We start from the raw sequence: 11,033 nt of genomic DNA, 5'->3' as shown, positions 1-11,033 counted from the left end.
GCCACAATTTTTAGCATAAGAAAAACAGCTTTCTTGTAGAAGTAGACTCATACATTTAGAGAAGTTTCTGAAACCTCAGAAAGGAATATCATCTCTCAACTGCAGGAAAATCACTGCATTGTCTGCTTTGCGTTGTCTTGCCCTGAATAATTAATAGTTTAATGTAAAATAGCCATAAAATTAAGAAGGCAGAGAGAGAATGTTACAGAGCGGAGGGGGCAGTGGTCCTCCATATTCATGCCTCATTAATGAATATTAATCCAGGTCCGGGGATATCTGCTTATGTAAGTCTACATTCTGATAGGATAAGAAAATGCTGCCTAGGGATTTTCACATATGGGTGCTTACCTTGAGATAAAGGCCTAAACTGACACTTTATTATATTAATTTTATATGATATTATTTTTGGGACAAGATTGTGGCGTTTCACTGGGCAAACCGTTTCAGCTTTAGTCACACTGTGCATATTGTAAACATGAGTGAAGACTGAAACAAGCACCCTGTAGGCAGAAATCTTGGTTCCTCTGTTTCACAATGAGTTTTCTTTTCGTTTATATATCTCCTCTCTGCATACAGCTCCTGCTATTTAATCATCTCTTTGTGCTTTGCAGCAACAAGATGTTTGACCTTTACATAAATATTCACAGCTTTGTGTTTGAACATTAACAAAACACTTCGTCTAACAGCAAAATTGTGCAATTGTCTTCTCCTCTTAGCACCTTAATAATGGATAGGCAGCCTCCGACATGAGTTTCTGCATCAGTGCAGTTCAAAGATATGAACCTCTGGGTCTTAATACATTTTAGATTAATTTGGCTGTTTTAAATAGAGCTAATTGGAAGGCTTAAGTCCAAGACAGGATTAATAACTCCCTTAACCTCTTTACAAACAAAACGAAAAACAGTTGAAGTACCCACTTGAATCAGTCTGTTTGACTCCCGTCTGCATTTATATCTTGAGCAGCTCTGGCTGAGCTAAAGGTCATCGATTCCCCTTAAATGACTCCAGTCTACACAAGGCTGCCCAGGATCTCACTCATAGCTCCAAGAGAAGGTTATTCACTGAACTGAGACTGAGCAGGCAGATGATTTAAAAAAACAGAGAGGTCTAACCTCAGTGGCTGCACCGTAATCTATCACAGTATTGCAAAACTAAGTTCTACTGAATGTTTTCAATAATAGTTATGGATTAGTTTAATTGGTGTGTTTTGGTGTGACTAAACTGTCTTGTTGTTGAATTTCTGCCTTTGTTTTCAGGTTCATTTTGTAAAAGCGATCTTCGTGAATAAATAAATCTCAACTTCCTAAGTGAATCATCATTTAACCTCTGGAGAAGACACATTCAAGTGATGGATTACTGAAACATCCTCTCTAGAAATTAAATTATTCAGTAAATAACAGAGTTTAAAGTAATTAACTGCAAACATCAACAGAGATCTGGATGACTTTGAGTCTTAAGGTTCTGCATCCAACAGAGTAAAATCATGCCTCACAAAATAAACAATCTTTTTCTGCAATAAAAGAAGACCTTTGAGACTGAATATAAATCACCATGACTCACTGTGGAGGATAAAAAAACCATATATAGATGCCAAAGCCAGCCTTAAGTATCTTTATGAGACACAGCGGTCTTTCCACTATCTCCAGTGTAAACCTATTCACAGCAATACTGGACACTAAAGGCAACTGACTGAGTATAAAAGGTGACAAAGTCTGCACAGGGTGGACAGGACTTTCATCCAGGAGACTGCAGTTTGTGTCCTGCGTGAAACCAAAAATCAGTGTTGTTTGAATGTAACGTTACGCAATTTATGTACACTGACATGTATTTACATCACATCAAGTTATGTTATTTAAAAGATGTGATTAGACATGATCTTTTTTGTAAACCTAAAAAGTATTTTTTTTGCCAAAACCTGACCACAACCATTTTGGAACATTAACCATGTGTTACAATCTATTTCAGCTACGTGTCATATAGATACACTAAAAGTTACCCAGTGTGTAGCTATTTGACACTGAAGGGCGTGACGAAGCGTCGGACAACGTGAGAACAAGAATGGGTTGAAAAAACCCCACAACAACTACATAATCGTTGCACAGGACATGGGCGCTTCCAGATGCCTCTGTGTCAGCTACCAATAAATTTGTGCTTAATTAAGGCTCTTATGTCTATTTTGAAAGTGTTGGTGGTGCTTTTTGTGGTTGGCTGCAAGTCACTTATGGGGACAAGGAAATCAACTCACTCTCCCTCTGCTGACCTCTGGTAACTAGCTGTTAGCTAGCCAGGTCAAGACTTTACATCAGTAACCATCAAGGAGTAACCAAAAATCATTTTACCTTATGTAACAAGTTTGTTTTGACCTAACGCCCTCTTGACTTTAGCTGTTTGTTTATTTTCCCCTCTTCCTTTTCTCTTCTCGTGCGCTGAGCTGAACTGCCAATCAGAGTGACCTCATCTACTAAAGTCACTAATTCATCATGCTGAAGTGGCTGACAAAAAGCTGACAAGGGCCGATGAGGGACGACAATGCGGTACACACCACAAAGACAAGGGCAACAGCCACTCACCAATGCCCCAACATTGACCAATAGCCGACTGCTGGCTTGGTGTGTCAGGGCCTTACTACAGAAGCAATTTCTTAACTCATCTCAGACCTCCTACCTTATCTTAATTGTAGACATTAAGAATCACTACAATTACAACTACAGACTACAACTGTAAATTTAATTCTTCAATTGACACTCATCCTGTCATGTCTGAATCCATGTTTTAAATGTACTGGTAGGCTACTCAAGATGGACGGGCCATATGATCAATGGCTCTCATTTGTCACTTGTCACAATTAATTAATTAATTTGAATTATTCATTAAAAATTACAGCATCATCATACAGTTTTAGTGGGCTTTCAATCATTATACCTCTGTGATAATTTTATGGTCATCTTCAAAGTAATTAACATATCGACTGGACAACAGTGCTGCTGCCATTTTTGGCAGGTTTTCTAACTTGGGAAATCCTGAGTAAGGATAGTTCTTTAATTCTCAATTCCTATTCTCAGATCAGAAAGGATTTTTTCCAAACTGCAGCTAGGAAACATGTTCCTCTAATACCAAAAATCCTAAATGTAATGCTACACTGAGATAAGAGAGGATTTCAGATGTTTCTGTATTGATGCCCCTGAGCTGCTGTGAAGTAATCCAGTGAGCCACATTACTGTCTGCAAACACTGCAGCTCTACAACTTTTTCCACTCCGCCACCTTCACCCAGCCACCTCTATTACGAATAAATAATTTACCTCTTCAGCCTCTTGAGGGAAATTAATGGAGGTTAACTGATTCAAACAGCAGCAGAGAGCCGACTCGTCTTTGGGGAGCTTTGAAGTTGACAAATAATTCGTCCATTGGTGCCATTTATGGAGCAAAACTATTAGCTGCTATTCAAAGGAGCCTGCAGATTCGGGAAAGATCTCAAGAGGAAAGGAAAAATATAACTATATTTCTAAAAACTGCATTTCAGTCATTGCAGCCATGTATTTGGTGATGTGATGTCGAGGTGCTGAGCCGTCAAGGGCTTAATGACCCGCTGCATGTGTGTGGGCATGTTTCTGCCACCCAGAGTCCTTCTGCTCCTTTTGTCATAAACAAACTGCTGAAAATAAAAAAAGAAAATGCCAGCATTGTTAGGTGTGAATTACCTACTGTGCTGTGGGCGCTGGTGATGATGCAACGAGGCAGCTCTCCATAGATCACAGAGCGTTGGAGTGCAGGGAGGACTGTCTTCGTTTCCAGCAGCAAGGATAGGTGCACGCTCTAGTGCCCTATAAAGCCAAAACACAGTAACAACAACATATATTATAGGACTGGAATTTTTTGGACATCACTTTTGAAAATATTGTGCCACAGAAAAGAACAAACCATTTTTTTGGAAACAGGATGAACTGAAGAAAAACAGAGCTCAAAACCAAACCACTGTGTCACTGCTGACCCCAGCCCTTCAGAGGAGGTTGCACACTGGCCTTGTATAATTTCTGCACCTATTTAATTTATTCCATACTGCCTGCACAATATATCTGTAGTCTTAGTGATGCTAAGTTGTGTGGCTCTGCCAGGTCTCTGTGGGTGTAGCATGCTAACCTGTTGGTACTAATGTCTGTTCATTTCAGTTAATACATTTCATTTTAAGTTATTTTTATGGTTGTTGCTATGTTTGTTGCATGAGCACTCATTCATGTTACCTGCTGGTCATGGCTCCACTCCAGGCAAGCAGGCAAGCAGGAAGTGGGAGCTTCCAAAAGGCTTTATAGCGGAGGGAAGTCAGACTGTACCATGCTGAGTAGAGGGGGGTTTTACTGTTTCAGAGTGTTTCTAAGTACACTTAATATTTCTGTGTGTATTCCTAGTCTAACTTCTGTGCTTGCTGACTGAGGAGTGTTCAGTTTAAAGATTTAATTTCACTGATTTTTATTTTATTATTATATATATTTTTTATTTATACTGTTTTCTTTCACAGCCTTACCAAAACCAGCCTGAATTGCCTTTTGGTGTTGAGCAAACTAACATACACACATACACTGGGTGACGATTACAGCCTCCCTGTGTTCTCCTTCCACCACTCAGCCAATCTAAACACACAGACTTGCACCTAAACTCCTGCTAAAGCTAACTAGCATAGTGGAGTTGACTCTAGTATAATTCATGCAATTTGAAGTTGTTAAAGGAGCAGTGTGTAGGATTTGGTGGCATTTAGCAGTGAGGACTGCAGATTGCAACCAGCTGAAACTTCACCCCTATGCAAGTATCAGTGGCAGTGGGGGCGGCAGTAGCTCAGTCTATAGGGCTTGGCTTGGAAACTGGAGGGATGTTGATTCAAGTCCCTGTACAGACCAAGCATGGAGTGGAGAGGTGCCAGAGCCAGTGCCACCCCCTAGGCAAGACACCAAATCCCCAACTGCCCTGGGCACCCATCCATGCGATACACACTTATTATATTATATTTCATTTCTGCCAAGATATCCCTGTACATCCTGCACACTGGACATTTAAACTACCTTTAAATTACATATTTAGAATGTATTCAACATTCATGCACTATTTTCACACCCTCTTCGACTGGTCACCAGTCACTTGAATGCGCTGTCATCCATCATTGTGGCCCCTGACAGCTGTCAAAATGAGCTGTCAATGAATTGTCAAGCTGTCAACTGTCTGTGGCTCAGTTGATGTGATGAGTCTTCTGCTGTGCAGAGGATTGTGGGTCAGAATAGCCAGGAAAGCATTTTGCATACTGCAAAATGCAACCAGATGCATTAGAACATCCTGGTGTTTTAGGCACACTGCATTTGACATACTATGTATTGGCACATACTAAAGCTTCCAGCATACTAAATAGTATGGTAGTATGGGTATTAGAACACAGAGAAAATGCAAGGACAGTAGTAGCTATCGGTCAAACGTTCCCACAGCAACAAGTGAAACTAACTTAAGGACTGTCTATCAGTGGTTTGTAGTCTCTGCTCTCACAGACTTAACACGTTAACAATGAACACATCACAGCACGTACGAGTCCACGAGGGCTCAGACTGGAAGTCCAAATGGTAGACATTTGTGGGCACACTGTGGGCTGTAAAAAACATTATAAAGTTTATTTTTATGGCAACAAATGGACAAGAAAGATGAAAGAACACATTCTGATAGTAGATATTACATTTCTCTTGCATGCTGTGCAAAAGTAGAGTATCTGCATTTTTAAGCAGTGTTCAGGTTCAAAGGAAATGATTTTTGGCCTGAAGGCATAAAATCAAGACACTTATATTAAACTTTTACACAGTTTTCTCAATTTAACTGATTCCATCCTGCTCTCAGTTGGTAGTACAGTATATAGCTCACTGTATTGCTGCTGGGGAAATGAAAGTAATGCTCAACACTGCTGGTGATATAGGAGCCTGTTTTCACATCCACTCTTCTCCTGTATTAAACTAATAAGATGGATTCTTGACAAATCCTGAAATATGAGACCAACCGGCATGAAGGAGGTGGAAGAGGACACCAGGTCTGTTTTTACTGCCCCAGAGCAGCAGTATATCTGCAAGCCATCAACTGTCTCAGTCCAATTATTTTGGAGGAACATGTACCATTCTCCCAACCTTCATTTTATTCCTGAGAGATCTCTAATTAGTTGTATTTTCCACGTTGCTGACTGCAAGGAGATGAGTTAAGCCTTGAAACAGTAATAGATGTGGAGGGTCATTAAACCTTTACAGGTTTCTAGATGAGTGTTAAAGACAGCCACCTGACTGGCTGTGCTGAAAACACAGAAGATGTATGGTGTGTATAGGATGTATGTGCACTCAGAGACTGAGAGGAGGTGACATATCAGTCGGACTCCACCAGAAACCAGAGGGTTATCCACTAAATCATTCAGTTTCCCAGGTGTACGAAGACAAACACATCAGGAGAAGAATCTGTTTCAGTTTCCTGATATCTTTTTTACGTGTCTGCCTTTAGACTTCCTGTGGACACTGTCGCTGTCTGGCAGTAAATGAGGCGTGAATATGAAGAACCTTCATCCTCGTCACTTCATTACCTGCTCTCCGTGCTTCTCATTACAGCCTCTTCCCTCTGAGATTGCAGGAACCACTGACTGCACGGCTACTGTATTGGATTACATTCAGTTAGTGTCAGGTGTTCCTGTTGTTGTTCATCCCTAAGTGTATATATTTCAGCAAATATTAAATCAGTGGACAGAGCATTTAAAATCACAGTCTTTACATTGAATTTATAATTGTTCAGACATGTATTATAAGATGATCTTTACTCCCTGAAAAAAATCAAAATAATGGCTTGAATTCTGGAATCTGATTTTTTAAAACATATTGATTCCTTTTGTGCTTTCTCTGCTATATCAACAGAAAGGTTTGTATGATTTAGTGACTGCACTCTATGTTGGACTTCAAGTGCTTCTGGCCTGGGGCCGATCAGTCCAGTCAGCAGAAGAAAATGTTGGCATTGCACATTTCTGCAAACAATAGATATGTTTCATTTTTACATTTATTTTTATGTATTATCTTAAACATTTCATACTTATCATGTCAACATTTCTAAAGTGACGTAGTGACAAGCTGACTTTGTCATCAGGAGGTGGACAGGATGGTGGATGGCGGGACAACTAGACAAGACAGCTGCCAAGCTGCAGACCACTGCTCAAGACCAACAAACAACAAAAATGGTTGTTTTATAGTGAGACATCAGTGATATTTCCAGCTGAGACTGTGCCACTAAAACTGTGTGTTTTTTGCAAGACGTTAGGGGCCTCTCCAGTCAAGCACAAGTACACAAATCAGCTTTACTATAACTTGCAACATTCACAGACAAAGCACTTGTCTTTATCTGGACACATTTTCCCCACAAATACAACATGCTAATGTTATTAGCACAAGCCTATGGCATTTTACATTGTATAAATTAGCCTACCAACTAGCGAACTTTTCCTCTTCTCATATGAAACCAGGGACAACAGTAATATTTAACAAAGGTAACAGTACAAAATTCGGCTAGATTACAGCAGACAGCATTTGGTTGTTTTGTAGCGAGATATAGGGGGCATTTTCAGCCATGATTGTGCCAGCATAACCAGTTGTTTTAAAGCAGATGAACTGGATCTTTTAGTCTAGTGCTATCATCAGGTCAAACTTTGAGTTTTTCTAATACTTTGGTTGAAAACCAAATACCTGCACAACTAATGACACTTCCATCTCCACTGCAGCAGCTCAGGCTTGAGTCCAGCCTTGAGCCCAGCAGATCAGCCCCACCCCTCCCAAAAGATGAATGCCTTTTAAAGCATTAATGTACAATTTATAAATGCTAAGTATTTAACCCTCTCTCTTCATGTACAATAGTCAAACAAAGCTCAGATTAAAATTTAATTCCCCATTTGATTGCGTCGAGCCTTTGCTAGAAGGATTTCACAAATGTGCTCACCATAATTGTGTATTGATCAGGTTTACTTTTCTTTTAATTCAAACTTCAGCGCACGTATAGGAAGAATTTTGCCCTGTTAGCAAATTGCATCTGATTTCCTATTTAACTCACAGCAAAGCTTTCATACTGGAGGAAACTGTCTCGCCATGATCTTATTGTATGGATTGTCATATGCCTGCAGGAGAGAGCAACAGAAAGGAACAGAAGGCTGCATACAGCTCAACAGAGGGGCATCATTATTCATTTTGAAAAAATTACGACTTCAGAAGTGTCATAACTTGTTTCCCCCACAGTTGTCTAAAGTGTTGGTTACAGCTGTCATTTTCAGAGAGTTGTTTGTTTGCAGTATGTTGTGGAAAGCTATACGCTGTGACAGCACTCAGAGAGAACATCATCCTTGTAATTCTTTGCAGCAGGGAGGTGGAATCACAATGATGAATATAACCTCTCTGGGATTCACAGCAGAGCATTAAACTTTTATTTTTCATTCAGAACTTGAATTAAAAATGTATGTTTCCTTACTTTATTCTGTACAATGTTTCTGCATCATGAATAATGCTTTTATGACCCACCGGTGTGTGTGGACTTGTACTGTATTTCTACATCCATAGTGTATGTTTCTGTACATTAATACGATATGTGAACAAGCAAGCATGTCACCCTAAATCCAAAACCATGCATAGGTTTTTAGGCTTTCCACCAGGCTTCTGAACCTGGCTACAGGGATTTTCTCCCACTCAACCACAAGAGCATCAAAGAGGTCAACCCTGATGTTGGGCAAGAAGTCCTGTTGCTATTCAGCTTCATCCCAGAGGTGTTGGACAGAGTAGAGTTCACCCCTCAGTGCAGGTCAGTCAAGATCTTACACACCAAACTGGGAAAAAGTGGTTCCCAACTATGGGAAGATAAATCTAAGAGGTCACGGGTGTTTCAAGAGAAGTATAAGAAATAGACACATTGCTGTTATGTTAAGTTTTCCTGACTTGTCTTTGATGTTTGGTTTATTTTTGTGAAAAACTCTACTTTTACTTCTTCAGGCCTCCAAAACTTCTTCAAATGAAACAATCTGAGAAGGAAAAATCACTCTTTGGTTGACCTGCAGCTCAATGCATGTTCATACTGAGGCCATATCTAGTCATGACGGGTAATGAGCAGATGCTGATTAATTTCAAGGGGTCAAAAGCCAAAAAGGTTCAATAATCCTGGTCTAACATATCATTGAATGCTGTAGCATTAGGATTTCCCCAACAAGCCCATGCACAATATGTTCCAGTTTTTGCCCTTAGTACAAAAAAGGCAATATTCCTACTACGCATTTTTTTATGGCAAATGAAAATAAATATTCCATTAATATTACTGTTAATATGCAGCCATGCATACTCCGATTAACAGGCTTCAACATGTTGTTTATCACATCAAAATATGGAAAAGTGGAACAACTGGAGCCACTTGTGCCATTTTGCTTCTTTGCATCAAAAAAGGATTTCTTCAAAGTTTCAAAGAGATAATTGATTCACTTGATTCAACTACCCAGGGACCCACTGCTGGCCATCCTTTGGGCTGCTCCAGGGGCAGTGATGAACAGGGAAGAAATATACCCAAGAAGGCTTTAACACTGAGCTTTTTTTTCAGTTCTTTCCAGTTTTATTGGGCCACTAATGGTTTTATAAGCACATTGTTTCTGGTTGGGTATGTCCCACAGATAATGAAAAAGAGTTGATAAGGAGGCAGAGGGCAACGGATGAGGGTAGGGATGAAGATGTGTATGAGCAGGGGCATATGCTTGAATATAGGTGTGGATGAAAGTAGAGTTTAGACAGGGACAGGGACATATAGGAGAACTGAAAAGGAAAAAATGTTGTAATAATTGAAATCAGTGTTTGTTTAATTTTGCTCAATGAAAATGAAGTTGGGGGGGAAATTGAAACACATATTCTCTATATACATGTCCAAAGAATGCTCCTAAAACCTGAATAACATTGGCTAATTCCACGTCTTAAAGGAGCTATATGTAATAAATCTAAAGCAAATAGTCATAAAATCCTCCTAATATGTCACAGAGACTGAGGAATAATGTTCATATAACATACTGATCTCACCGACAACAATAGTACAGCCAGAATATTCGCAATTAAAAAACATTTTTACAGTCCGCAAATCATGTTTATGTTTTGAATTTGTGTTTTGGCCTGTTGCGCCACCCACTGCCATCTACCAGTCACGCAGTCAGTAGAGTCTCAGCATCAGTTACAGTTACGACTGAGCTACAGCAGCACGGCAAGCAGCATTAGCAGTGTCCCGGTACATAGCATTAGCAGTCTCCTCAGCGGTATCCCGGCAGCAGCGTTAGCAGCAGAGAAGCCGGACTTGCTCGAACGGTCCACTGAAAAACCGAAGATCAAGGACGCGGTGATGCGGCCCTGCCACAGCAGCCGCCTGTGGGCAAACAAATCAGTCTCCAGCGTGCCGCTGTCCAGCAACCTCAAATCTGTAGGGGAGGGAGGGCGGACACAACTCAGAAAAATTACTAATTCGCAATATCTAAACAGAATAAGCTGTTTTAAGGGTAGCACGGTGGTACAGATGTTAGCATTGTCGCCTTACAGTAAGAGGGTTGTAGGTTTGAATATGCCAGCTGGCAGGAGTTTGCATGTTCTACCCGTGTCAGATTTTCTCCCGGTTCTCTGGCTTCCTCCCACAATCCAAAGACATGCAGTTCTGGTTAACTGGTGATTCTAAATTGGCCGTGTGAATGTGAGCGTCAATAATTGTCTGTCTCCATGTGTGCCTGCCCTGTGCTAGGATGAATATCCTGAACTAGGATAAGTGGTTACGGATAGCTGTTCCTGTTAACATAATCCACATCTAATTCAGAATATTGTCATATTCAGAATAATAGTAACATATTAGCATGCATGCAAACGTAGCCAGTGACAATCAGCTCAACCCAGTGGCTGTGTATGGATATGTAACATTTATAGGTCATTATGTAGTGGATATGTTGAAACTTCACATTTCTTAATGTTTAAACAACGCTGCGGTTAACGTGTGG

Source organism: Epinephelus fuscoguttatus, linkage group LG21 (assembly GCF_011397635.1).
Source record: "Epinephelus fuscoguttatus linkage group LG21, E.fuscoguttatus.final_Chr_v1".
Lineage (NCBI taxonomy): Eukaryota > Metazoa > Chordata > Actinopteri > Perciformes > Serranidae > Epinephelus > Epinephelus fuscoguttatus.
Note: the sequence above shows the minus strand (reverse complement) of the source record.